The sequence below is a fragment of the Pinus tabuliformis genome, chromosome 8 (assembly GCF_031772625.1).
Source record: "Pinus tabuliformis cultivar Carrire ecotype Pingquan chromosome 8, CPIR1, whole genome shotgun sequence".
In the NCBI taxonomy this organism is placed as follows: domain Eukaryota; kingdom Viridiplantae; phylum Streptophyta; class Pinopsida; order Pinales; family Pinaceae; genus Pinus; species Pinus tabuliformis.
The window spans coordinates 182,507,421-182,520,468 of NC_142294.1; the positions used below are offsets into that span (position 1 = coordinate 182,507,421).

Consider the following 13,048-nt stretch of genomic DNA (forward strand, 5'->3'; position numbering starts at 1 on the left):
ATATGCAGCATTTGTTCCATTCATCCACCATTTATCCAACTATATTTGGTTGAATTTGTAATGTTCTCGAGCATCACCGATATGCAACCTAGGTGAGTTTCTTGGGGTGATAACAAGTCCAAAAGGAACATGGAAAGACACGATGAGGAAATAATAAAAAGGCAAATGCACAACAATGTGGGGGTTGGGCCTCTTCTTGGTGAAGCTCATGAGGAGACTTGGAAAGAGATATGAGGTATGTAAGTGAATGGGATTCCCTGAAAGATTAAATTGTGACTAGAGTGCAAGAAGATTAAGAGGAAATGGGAATGTGTGCTTGTTAAGGACTGCTTGAGAAACCGCTCAGGGTGCTAGCTAGGGCTGATAAACCACATGCAGATGGGTGCTTGCTGAGAGAGATTTGATAAACCACCTAGGGTTCTTGTTGTGGATTAATAAACCACTCTTAGAGTGCTACAACCACCCTCCAAATTTTTTCGTTAGCTTCGTTTTGGAGCCTCCCTACCAACCATCCTAAGTAGCATGTCTTACACTAACAGGTACTTATGCTTCAGTTGAGTTTTAGTGGCTTATCAACTTGTGTTTGCAAGCTTGTTTTCCTCCCACCGACAAGCTGACATCCCGAGACTTGGTCATTATCTGGTTGTTGTGCTCACTTGGAAAATTGCGCGGAACTGGAGGGGAACAAACCTTCCTCTCCATAATTGCGCAGACCATCAAGGCAACTTGCTGCTCTCCATAAATGCGTAGAGCAAGCAGGCAACCTTCCCTCTAGAAATTGCGCAAAGCATCCCATCACCGGGCTTGCTCTCAAAATTTGCACAAATCTAGCTGACAGACTTGGCTTCAGACCAGAAATTGCGCAGAGTTTGAGGGGCAGCTAGAGCCACTCAACCCAGAAACTGTGCAGAAGTCATCCAGAGGCTTGCAGTCTGTTGCATGCGCTCCCAAGTTCACTGGTTCCCTCCAGGACTGACCAATCTTGCTTTGCATGCATGGGTTTCTTTTTCTCGAAAAATAAAAAAGCATCCCTAGATTTTAGGGATCCATTTTTAGCAGCTGGGAGTTACATGCAAAATCTGTTTTAGAAACCTCCCGCCAAGTGTCGCTTTTTCCTAGATTTGTGGCATGCACATCATAAGCCTCGATCTTATCAAAACTATTTATTTGATGCTTTAGAGCTCATTCTTCATTTTGATCTTGGAGCTCTGGCATTCCCCATCACATCTAGGAGCATTCAACACACTCAACTCAATTTTTTTTTCGGGTGAGTCCGCTTTTCAAGTCTTTTGCTGATTTTTTGTCGCTTTTTGTATTTTGGTTTGTGTGAGTGTTGTTTGTTTGGTTTGGTTGAACGCTTGTTGTCGTTTTAATGCATGTTAGGTTGTAGAAGCATTGTTTCAAGTTTTTCATTGCATCTCACTGTTGTCGCATGCATGACATTGTTTATGCACTAACGATCGTCGTTGCAGCGACTTGCTTCACACACTTACTTGTTTTCCCGTTTATTGAATCCTGCACTCACTGTGTTCATGCATGTTCATTCACTCATGTCTGCGCTCATCTTCACACACGCATTCGACCTTTACATGTTTCAGTCGCCTGTCGGCAGGTCTGGGATGCCTTGGCCCAGACCTTGCCTTGTCCGGCTTGCACTGCGTATTTCTGAGAGTGAAGGCTCTGCCTTCCTCCTAGGAATTACTCAGAGCTTGCCCAACATTGGCCTCCAGGCTTGCTCTGCGCAATTCTGAGAGGCAATGCCCCATTGGCCCCCAGAATTGCGCAGATGCAATTTTCTAGGTTGCAGTCAGTCCTCAGTAGGCCAAGATGGACTATGCTCTGCGCAGTTTCAATAGTTAGTCAACCCACTGATAGTCAGGACTGTGTTCTGTGCAGTTCTGGCAGTGAGTCCCCTAGCCTCCCGGTGAAAATTGCGCAAATCTTCCAGTCAATCACCCAGGTGTGTTGAATGTCAGTCTTCAACTTGTTTTGGTTTCAACTGACATTGTGCTTTCCATGAGTGTTTCTCTGTCTCCAGGAACACAGGTGTTCGTTAGTCTCTTAGCAGTACAGGTACAATGGCTTCCAACAAAGCAGGGTCAAAGGACACCGTTGAGTGCAACTGGAGATGCAATCGAGCAACTGTCTATGAGCTTGCCCATCTATGAAGACACTAAGTTGTTCATAGATAAGGAGATCAAGATGAAATGGTAGGACATCAATGACACATTTTCAAGCACATTTGAGGAGAATCTGAAAGACTACAAAGTCTATGTCAACATTCACAAGTCTGGCTTGTACCGGATTGCAAGCAGGTATCCCACATTTCCATGTGCAAACATGATCCACTGGATTGTATCGCATACTGATCTAGAGACAATGGTGTTGAGCAGTGTCAGTGGAACAGAACTTGCTACCTTCAGAGCAAAGGAATTTCAGGCGATCTATCACTTGCCACAACCGGTGATCACGATGGATACATCCTTCACCAGACCCAACAATAGTGCAAACTCAAGAGACATCTTGAAGAGTTGGGTGAAAGAACCATCTAAGTTCAGGGCGAAACCCAACCAAGTGTATAAGACAAGAATACTGCGGAAAGCATATCAGCTCTTGGTCATCTCCGCATGCTGCTTATACGGCCAGGAGAGTACAGAAACATTCTCGCAGAGTTGGGTGATTGTGTTGGATCAATTGGCGAATGAAGGGAGACCCCTCAATTGGTCCGACATGTTGGCTCTCAGGTTGAAGGAACAATTAACAGAAGCCCGATATCCACCCAAGGGTCAGCAAGTGAAGCTATTCATGTTCGCTTGCATACTTGATGCAGTCTCTGCCCGTCAATAGTTCCCAGACTTGGGTTGGGCATGGACACCTTTAGAAACCTCTGTGCACACTTATTGCATATTATTCTCTGAATGCAGATTTCGTGGAGTTATTATATAGCTATCAGACCATTTCATCACCCCAGAATATAGGATGATCTTTGAGCAGGATTTGCCTTGCATGTCGCAGGCAGTGATGGAGGCATTGATCGACATAGCAGATTGGTATTCCTCACCCCTTGGCACCTTCATATGGATGTACAACACGAAGAAGGACCCGCATGTTTTACCGAAGTTTTCCATGGATACGCTGGTCATGCAAGAGGTTGCATATCATATCTCAACAGGGTTGTCAATGAGATTGCACAGGAAGAAGAAGGCACCTTGGCCTACTCTTCCTTTGTGGATCGGGTTGTATGAGATCCAAAATCTCAAGCATGTTGAGGCCGAGATGGAGGAATTCAAGAGACTCACCTTCGACACCAGAAGTTACAATCCACATGACCCACATTGCTTAGTGAAGGAACACTATGCAAGAGTGTATCATCCTTGGATCCATGGGGCGTGTCATTGGCTTAAGGAAGACCCATGGAGATATGGTTACAACTTCTCAAGTCTCAATGAACCGGTCAGAATAACTATAGAGTGGTTAGCAGTGCAGAAGGAAGCAACGTCTCAGAAAGCAGCATCATCAGCAGCAGCAGAGGGCAACAGACCTGCGCTTGACAAAGGCAAGAGGAAGGTTGCTGACAGCGCAGAGATAGAGCAAAGCTGCAAATTCAAAGAAGATCCACTTTTGTTGAAAGAATCTTTGGAGATTAAGGCGAAGAGGCAACAACACAACAGGAGGATCGCACAAAGGCAAAGAGAGAAGCAGAAGATGGAGGAAGCAGAAAAGGAGATGCAGGGGTTGAAGCAGCAACTCAGGGAAGAACAAAAGCTACGCAGAAGATAGAAGGAAGAACAATAGGGACATGAACAACAGGAGGTGCAACATGCACATATCGAACAGGTTATTGATTCATCCGAATAGCTAGCACATAACAAACAGGGTGAGCAGTCGCAGGAGGAGGACTTTGCTCAGGAGATTGAACAGATGCTAGAGAAAATGGACACGGATGTGGTTTAGCCAGAGTTAGATTAGGATATTGACCTCATGCCTCAAGACCAAGAGGTCACCCCACCGAATTCACCAGATTTGGGAGAAGAGTAAGTCCCAAGCGATCAAAGATACACTGAAATCCTTGAGGATAATCCGGAAGCAAATGTGCACAACATATCTTTCGACGAGTCACAACACAGAGTTGTGCAATTGCGCAGAGTACCCACTCTAGATGTCCATGTATCTCCTTCGCAGTTTGAAGAGTGAGTGATCGTGTCCGATGTGCGTAGACATCCAACTGCATTGGCCAATGCCACCAAAACATATGTTGAAGCCACCAGCTCTCAAGTGTTAGATTCTTGATAGTTGAGAACGAGCGCATGGTTAAGGAGCTACAAGCGGCCAAGCAGGGAGAGGAGAAAGTTGCAACATCTGCCAGAGCAGAGTTGAGGAAAGCGATACTTGATGAAGTATCGTCTCTTGAGACAATCATGCGGAAGTTGTACTTCAGGTTCGTCACCGTGCATAAGTCAGTTGTCCATCTTAACGGTTGGCAGCAGCGTTGTGCTAGGAGAGCACACATATTGTCAGATCTACACACTGTTGTCAATCACATGCAAATATGGACAATGAGGTACAAGGGAGCCCCATTGCACTTGCCAAATATGATGAAGCCAAAGGCAGTGGAGTTGAAGGCACGCATCCAGAGTCAGATATGGAACTATGAGGAACTCTTGCAGCTCATCACCAGCTTACAAGCTTCACATGCACGAGTGTTCAGGAGCATGGATGTCATTGTGCGCACGCATGCAATCCCATCCATTGGCACACTCATTGAGGCGAAGACAAAGGACCAAGTCCGATTGGAGCTTGATATGTACTTTGATTAGTTGATGTGCATAACCACCAACGCAGACTTGCAGATGACTATAGAGACTATGTGATGCAGGAGCATCCAAGCACTCATAATTACAAGAGGAATCCAAAGCAGAGCAAGGAGAGGATGTGGACCATTGAGCAAAATAGGGGACAATTTTGTTCAAAACAGAGTAAATGATGGAATGGATAAAAGTCTCTAGGAGACTTATTAAATGTAATCTGCCAAATATGTATGCATGTAGAGAGAATTAGTGACAGTTGAGTGATTCATGGAGAGGATTGATAGGATCCTTTCAATGATCCGATCCAATGTTCCTTATATATATTATGAGCCTACGTGTTCAATGAGAGACAGAGAAGAATATAGAGTGATAGATAGAAACTGTAAAACTGAGAGTATTCAAATGTAGTCGAGGGAGAAACTGTTCTAAGGCTGAAATGCCTTAGCTGTAATCGTACTGTGTATAGTGAATATATGTGTGCGTTGTGTGGATCTCTATATGTCTGAGTAATGTCTATTTATCGTTTATATGATAGAGTTAAATGTTCAGTGTTGCATTGTTGATCGACCATCGATCACTTAAGGATCAATGGCGATCCAATATTAAACGAATTACGTATGGAGTGATATCATGCATAAATAGAGTATGGCAGAGATCTGTGTTAAAACACAGAAATCCATTAATGGAACGAGAAATGAAGAAGTGATGCACAGGAACCGTTAGATCTAGGAGATCAACGGTCGAGATCAAATTGGAACCAGAATGTCGCATCGCAATCATCCAAAGGGAGGAATGAACCTTGGCCAAAAGAAAGAGCGATATGCGATTTGGTAGCCGGACCCGAAACCTTATCAAACGTAACCGATAATCTTATCGGGTCCATAAGGCATATCGGATCGACACATTCAAGTGGAAGAGGCCTGGCTGGAGGAAGTGCCAATTTCCGATGGCCCGATACTCTGATGGGCGATTAGCGATATTGCGATACGCCAATAGCCGATGGATCGAAGATCAGAGATCGAAGAAGGCAAAGATCGACGCAGCAGAAAGGCGATGGACCAAGAGGCGGACTCGACGATAATTCTAGATGCGGGTTTAATGAATTTGAGATCCGGATTTATGTTCCAGCGGGGTTTTCCTTTGTTTTCCCGTGTAATCCATGTATTGCGATAAAGAGTTGATGTTCCGGGGTTTTAATGTAAAAGAGAAATGTGATGCTCCCGATAGTGTAAAAGGCTCCGATATGTTATATGGTCCGGTTTTAAAGGCTTAAAGCCTTATGGAACGCTTCCGATAATGAAGTGGGCTCATAACCCATAGGTCCCAGGTTCAAAAATTGATATGAAAGGGGAAATTGGCTATACCCCGAAATCTCTTTTCATCACTATGAACCAGTATGTTGCTGGTTCGGTTGCACTCAAGACCATGATGTGCATGCTATCCAACGAGTTGGACAGAGGTGCCAAATTAATGTACCCAGATGCAACAGAGGCAAGAGTTCGCTTTGAGAAGGATGTCACCATAGAATACACGAACACCATAATAGACTCCCAAGCTTGGCATCAATTCGCCACCATCGATCATCAAGAGGATGTTAAAGAGTTAGTCTTCCCACAACTGTCCGAGTCTTAGTGATGTATTGCATGACTTACTCAAGCCTATTTATGTCTCACATGGGTACATGTGCAGATTGTAATGTAAACATGTTGTAAAAGTGAAAGACCAAGTGTCAATAGTAGAATGTAACAGTCATGTGTAAGTTCAAGAGTCATGAGGGTAGGTGAAGAGTCACAAAGGGGAATGTCAAGGGTCACCCCACCCTTTGCTATTTATAGAACCTCATAACTCATTGTAAAGGCTTTTGGGAGCCAAGCTTCCTATAGGGATAACTTAGACAAAGCTTGGAGTGTATTGTAACAAGCCTTGGCTTCTCCACAGTGCAGAGCTAGTTCATATCTTTGGAGGAGCAGGCGACAATGACTGCAATGTTCCACTATTGGGGCTAGTGGTTGTCATGGTTGTATGTATGATTGGATCTTTCACTCTTTTAATATAAAAGAGCCATCATGTTTCATGCATATGTTGTTATTGTAGTCTGGTTATCCTGGTTACTCTAATGATGTATGCAGTTTTAATTTACGCATTTATGTATGGACTATTCCGTATGTGTTTGTATGAATCTTATCGAAGCATGTTATTGATATAATCCATCACTTTGGATCATTGGCTATCCTGCTTTCCATCTCGTGATGTCTTTTTGCTCGTGTGTTCCCTTTCAAGCTATGTGTTATCACAGGTTTCTAACGGGCGCACTCTTCCCCTTTCCGTGTGTTGTGTTAGAGCCTTTCATGCACCTTCCTTGACTTGTTGCAAGGTCACACCCTTGCTACCAACAAGGACATATTACTCACCTCTGCGCGCAACTGCAATCAAGGCGATATCATACTACCCATTGCTGGGAATCCTACTCCAAATGGTCTGAGGTCTAGTTGGGACTTCTTACCAGGGATCCCCTAACATGTTGGCAGGTCTAGCACTGTCAACCTTTTTGGCACTAGAAGCAGGGCCAGATGACAAGTTGTGTCCTCACATCCTATTTTGAATCTTCACACATCTATCATGGATATCATTGTAGTTAACCCTCCGCGATGTCTGTCCAATGCACATTCCTTTGAAGTCACGAAGGAGTTTTTTGATCACTTGTCTAAAATCACGTATGATGGTGAAGGCGAAGTGGCCTAGCCTGAGCACTTACATGACTTCCTTGCATTCGTGAGGAATGAGGAAGAGTTTGATGAAGTAGAGGTCAGCATGCTACTTGCATACACACTTCGTGAATCCCCGAAACGATGGTGTCGCAACCTGCCTCACAATTACATGCACTCATTTAAGCACTTCAGTGATCTAATCGAATCTGTTTTCCATCATTTTGATCCTGAAGCTCTTGACAAAAAAATGTTAAAACAACGAAAGGCCCCGCATGAATCGCCTATGGATTTTTGGCAGCACTTCTGTTTACTCATGTTTGAAGCTCTGAAAAGTCAGATGAAATTCCAATATCTTATGGACAAATTTGAATATTGATTACACAAATCACTCTATCTCGAGGTGAAGAGAAAGTTCAAACCCCGCTCAGCATACTTTGGTGATGGAGCTGCGCAATCTCAAGCGGACATAGTCACCATCACAAGGGATTGTCTGCCTTCCCCTCATCAAACAAATCCACCCCCTTAAAGTGATGTGGGAGAACGTGCACACATGTCTTTTCAACTGTCACATCCTCCCACCATCACTACTCTTAATTTATGCAGATATTTGGTTGGGAAGCCCATGGGTTGTCACATGCATTTGTTATCTCAACCTTCGTCTTTTCTGTTTTGTTGATCCTCTGGATTGCACTGTCTTGTGTTCTTCCATTCCATACTCTACACTTTTTTGAACGGGGATCAAGACATTTACGGAGTTGATGTTGCACAACCAACCTGCGTTGTCATTTATGATGAGTATGATTGGGAATCTGAACATAAACCCCTGGTGAAGGATGACCTCCTTTTGTCTGCGCCTCCTCCACTTTTTCTGACATCTTTGGTGAGTTTGTTATCTCTTATTTTCCCTGTGTAAATTTTCCCCGGATCTATCTACTTCTGATCATTCGCAGAACACACCCGATGTCAGTCCGTCGTTTGATAGCGGAGAGGACAAATTCTTCACTGAAAATCCACTTGATTTTTCATCTACTTTTTCCGGAAACACAGAGGGTGAACATTCTTGCTTCCCATCTACCCCTCTGTTTGATTTATCATATCATGAGGATGCTGATGAACTCATTGATTTTTTTGATCATAGTTGTCATGATCTATTTACTCATGTATTCAATCACGATGTTTATCTTCAAAAGCCACCTGTTTATGATGATCTATCTGTTGATGAAGTCGAAACCCCGCAGGTTGTCGAGGCACTTCAACCCGAGTTAATGGTTATGTCAAGCCCTCACTGTCCTGAGGTTAGTTTCACTTCCAATCAGGAAATTGTTGCAACATCCAAGGCTCCTCATCACTCATATATATGCATTGAAGATCGATCCAACACACAGATTTCACGTCCTCCACTCGAATCACATGATCCCATTACTCATCCATTGGAGGAAACTTATACAACAAGCACACTTGAAAGATGTAAGTTGTCTCTCTTTCTCATGTTCGCTTGCATTTCATACTCAAGAGAGTGCATATGCTTAACATATGCACACAGTGTATCACAACACCATGGTAAGTCCACAGAGTGCATGTCGTGCCATTTCACATTTTTTGTTTTTGGTTTTTTGTTTTTTGTTTTTTTTGTTTTTTTCGCATTTAACTCAGAATGTGTTTGTCCTCATTGTTATATATTTCATGTTTGCTGGTTCGCCTGACTATGTGGTTCACAAACCATGCCTTCACTAATATGGGTCAACCAATGCGCCAGTGGCTACATTGGAAATATCACTTCACATGAGTATACCCATGCGCCGTTAGCTTAGGAGTAGGAGTAGTGTTTTCTTTTGTCTTGTTTTCTTGCATGCATGTTTTCTTTATTGATTTGTTTGTTTGTTTTCTTGCATGCTTGCTTTGCTTATTTGCTTCGCTTTCACATTTACTTATGCTCTTTGCTCTTTTGTTTGTTTACTTCTTTACACCCGTAGGTTAGTTTCGCATGAAACCGTGTACGACTCTTGAAACAAGCAGGGTAAAGTACAAGAGGACTTGTACATCTACCAACCTTTGGTTATCTATTGTCTTCTCTCTTTATGCAGAACTTGTTGTATTCAACCAATGATACACCAATGGAAAATATGTTTTGTTCGAAGTGAACCTTGGTGAAAACACAACGCTTGCGTGCTAACTAGTACCACCTACTCTAGTCAGTTGTTTTTGGGTTAGCCCTTGTCAACGCAGTCAAATAGAGTAAGGTGAGGGGGAAAACCTTAACAAGTATGTCAGAGGTATAGATACATAATTCTCTAAAGGAACAACCTCTTCTGCTCTCAATAAGTCGGGATCCCTCTTCCGCCTCTAAAATAAATAAGTGTTATGCACAGTTCTTGAAAAAATGGAAAATGAAAATGTGACATTTTTTGGAAAAATGAATAAGGCGAAAGAAAAAAAGGCTTCCTGCATAAAGAGGTGATGCAAGTAACTCCGTCAGGGCACTGACCAGGCTCGCTAGCAGCGGAGCGATGTTTGTGTTCCTACGTGACTCTGCCAGGGTACTGTTCAGGTCTACTAGCAACGGAGCAACACCAGAGATGAAACTTAAACTCTGACAATCATATTTACTTGTGCACCAATATAGCCCTCATTCCCAATCGAAACTACTGAGTTGACTTGGCTTGGAATGTGTGTTGACCGATCAAGAGCATGGCAGATGCTACATCTTTCACTCAAGCTAGTGTGGGAACCATGATGATCTAAGAATTGAATAATACTTTTGGAGGAATTAGAATTACTTTCCACGAAACAAGGTCCATTCAGAGAGTTGGAGTTCTACCAGTGTGTTGCCAAGTGTTGTAGTGGCTACAACCACCTTCCAAAAATTTTCCTTAGCTTCTTTTTGGAGCCTCCTTACCAACCATCCTAAGCAGCATGTCTTGCACTGATAGGTACTTATGCTTCAGTTGAGTTTCAGTGGCTTATAAACTTGTGTTTGCCAACTTGTTTGCCTCCCACCCGCAAGCTGACATCCCGGGACTTGGTCATTATCTGGTTTTTGTGCTCACTTGGAAAATTGATTAAAACTGGAGGGGAACCAACCTTCCTCTCCAAAATTTCACATACCATCAAGGCAGCCTGCTGCTCTCCAGAAATGTGCAGAGAAAGCAGGCAACCTTCCCTCTAGAAATTGCGCAGAGCATCCCATCACTGGTCTTTCTCTCAAAATTTTCACAGATCTGGCTGACAGAGTTTTTCTGCCCAGAAATTGCGCAAAGCCTGAGGGGCAGCTAGAGCCACCCAATCCAGAAACTGCGCAGAAGTCATCCAGAGGCTTGCAATTCGTTGCATGTGCTCCCAAGTTGACCGGTTCCATCCAAGATTATTCAATATTGCTTTGCATGCATGGGCTTCTTTTTCCCAAAAAAGCATCCCTAAATTTTAGGGATCCATTTTTAGCAATTGGGAGTTACATGAAAAAGTCGTTTTAGAAACCTCCTGCCAAGTGTTGCTTTTTCCTAGATTTGTGGCATGCGCGTCATAAGCCTCGATCTTATCAAAACTATTTATTCGACACTTCAGAGCTCATTCTTTCACTTCGATCTTGGAGCTCTAGCATTCCCCATCGCATTTAGGAGCATTTGACACACTCAGCTCATCTTTTTCCGGGTGAGTCCACTTTTCATGTCTTTTGCTGATTTTATGTCACTTTTTGTATTTTGGTTTGTTTGAGTGTTGTTTGCTTGGTTTGGTTGAACACTTGTTGTCATTTCAATGCATGTTAGCTTGTAGAAGCATTGTCTCAAGTTTTTCATTGTATATCAATGTTGTCACATGCATGAAACTGTTTCTGCACTAATGGTCGCCATTGCGACGACTCACTTCACACACTTAATTGTTCCCCCCTTTACTGAATCTTGCGCTCACTGTTTGCATGCATGTTCATTCACTCATGTATGCACTCAGCTTCACACACACATTCAGCCTTTACATGTTTCAGTCACCCGTCGGCGGGTCTAGACTGCCTTGGCCCGGACCTTGCCTTGCTCGGCTTGCACTACGCATTTATGAGAATGAAGGCTCTGCATTCCTCCTAGGAATTCATAGATCTTTCCCAGACTCTAAGCTTTCTCTATGAAATTTTGAGAGCCAGTGCCCCATTGGCCCTCAGAATTGCGCAAATGCAATTTTCCGGGGTGTAGTCATTGCTGACTGAAACTACACATTGCGCAGTTTCAGTCCTCAATAGGCCAAGCTAGACTGTGATATGCGTAGTTTTAATAGTCAGTCAACCCCCTGACAGTCTGGACTATGTTCTGCGCAGTTATGGTACTCAATCCCCCAGCCTCTCGGTGAAAATTGTGCAAATCTTCCAGTCAGTCACCCAGGTGTGTTGCATGTCAGTCCTCAAGTTGATTTGGTTTCAGCTGACATTGTTCTTTCCATGATTGTTTCTCTGTCTCCAGGTATCACAGGTGTTCATCAATCTCTGAGCAATACAGGTACAATGACTTCCAAGAGAGCAGGTTCAAAGGACGCCGTTGAGAGTGCAACTGGAGATGCAGTCAGGAAAGTGTTTATGAGCTTGCCCATCTATGAAGACACTAAGTTGTTCATAGATAAGGAGATCAAGATGAAATGGCAGGACATCAATGACACCTTTTCAGGCACATTTGAGGCGAAATTGGAAGACCACAGGGTCTATGTCAACATTCACAAGTTTGGCTCGTATCAAATTGCATGCAGGTATCCCGCATTTCCTATGCGTGGACATGATCCACTGGATTGTCTCACATATTGATCTAGAGACAATGGTGTTGAGAAGTGCGAGTGGAACAAAACTTGCTACCTTCAGGGCAAAGGACTTTCAGGAGATGTATTACTTGCCACAACCGGTGATCACAATGGATACACCATTCACCAGACCTAGCAATAGTGCAAACTCAAGAGACATCCTAAAGAGCTAGGTGAAAGAGCCATCTAAGTTCAGGATGACACCCAACCAAGTGTATAAGACAAGAATAATGTGAAAGGCATATCAGCTCTCGGTCATCTTTGCATGCCGCTTATACGGTCAGGAGAGTACAAAAACATTCCCTCAGAGTTGGGTGATTGTGTTGGATCAACTGGCGAACGAAGGGAGACCCTTCAACTGGTCTGACATGTTGGCTCTTAGGTTTAAGGAACAAGTAATAGAAGTTGGGCATTCGTCCAAGGGTCAGTCAGCGAAGCTATTCATGTCTGCTTACATACTTGATGCAGTCTATGCCCGTCAACAGTTCCCAGGCTTGGGTTGGGCATGGACACCTTCATAAACCTCTGTGCACACTTATTGCAGATTTTTCTCTAAATGCAACTTCTGTGGAGTTATTATACATCTATTATACCATTTCATCACCCCGATCTACAGGATGATATTTGAGCAAGATCCACCTTGTATGTCGTAGGCAATGATGGAGGCATTAATCGACATAGCAGATTGGTATGCCTCACCCCTTGGAACCTTCATACGGATGTACAGCTCGGAGAAGGCTCCACATGTTTTACCGAAGT

General features: G+C 43.5%; 1 pseudogene; it reads left to right on the forward strand.

Moving 5' to 3' along the window:
• The window catches only part of LOC149234728 (alpha-mannosidase At3g26720-like), a 57,613-nt pseudogene that overhangs the window by 2,311 nt on the left and 42,254 nt on the right, over window positions 1-13,048 (forward strand).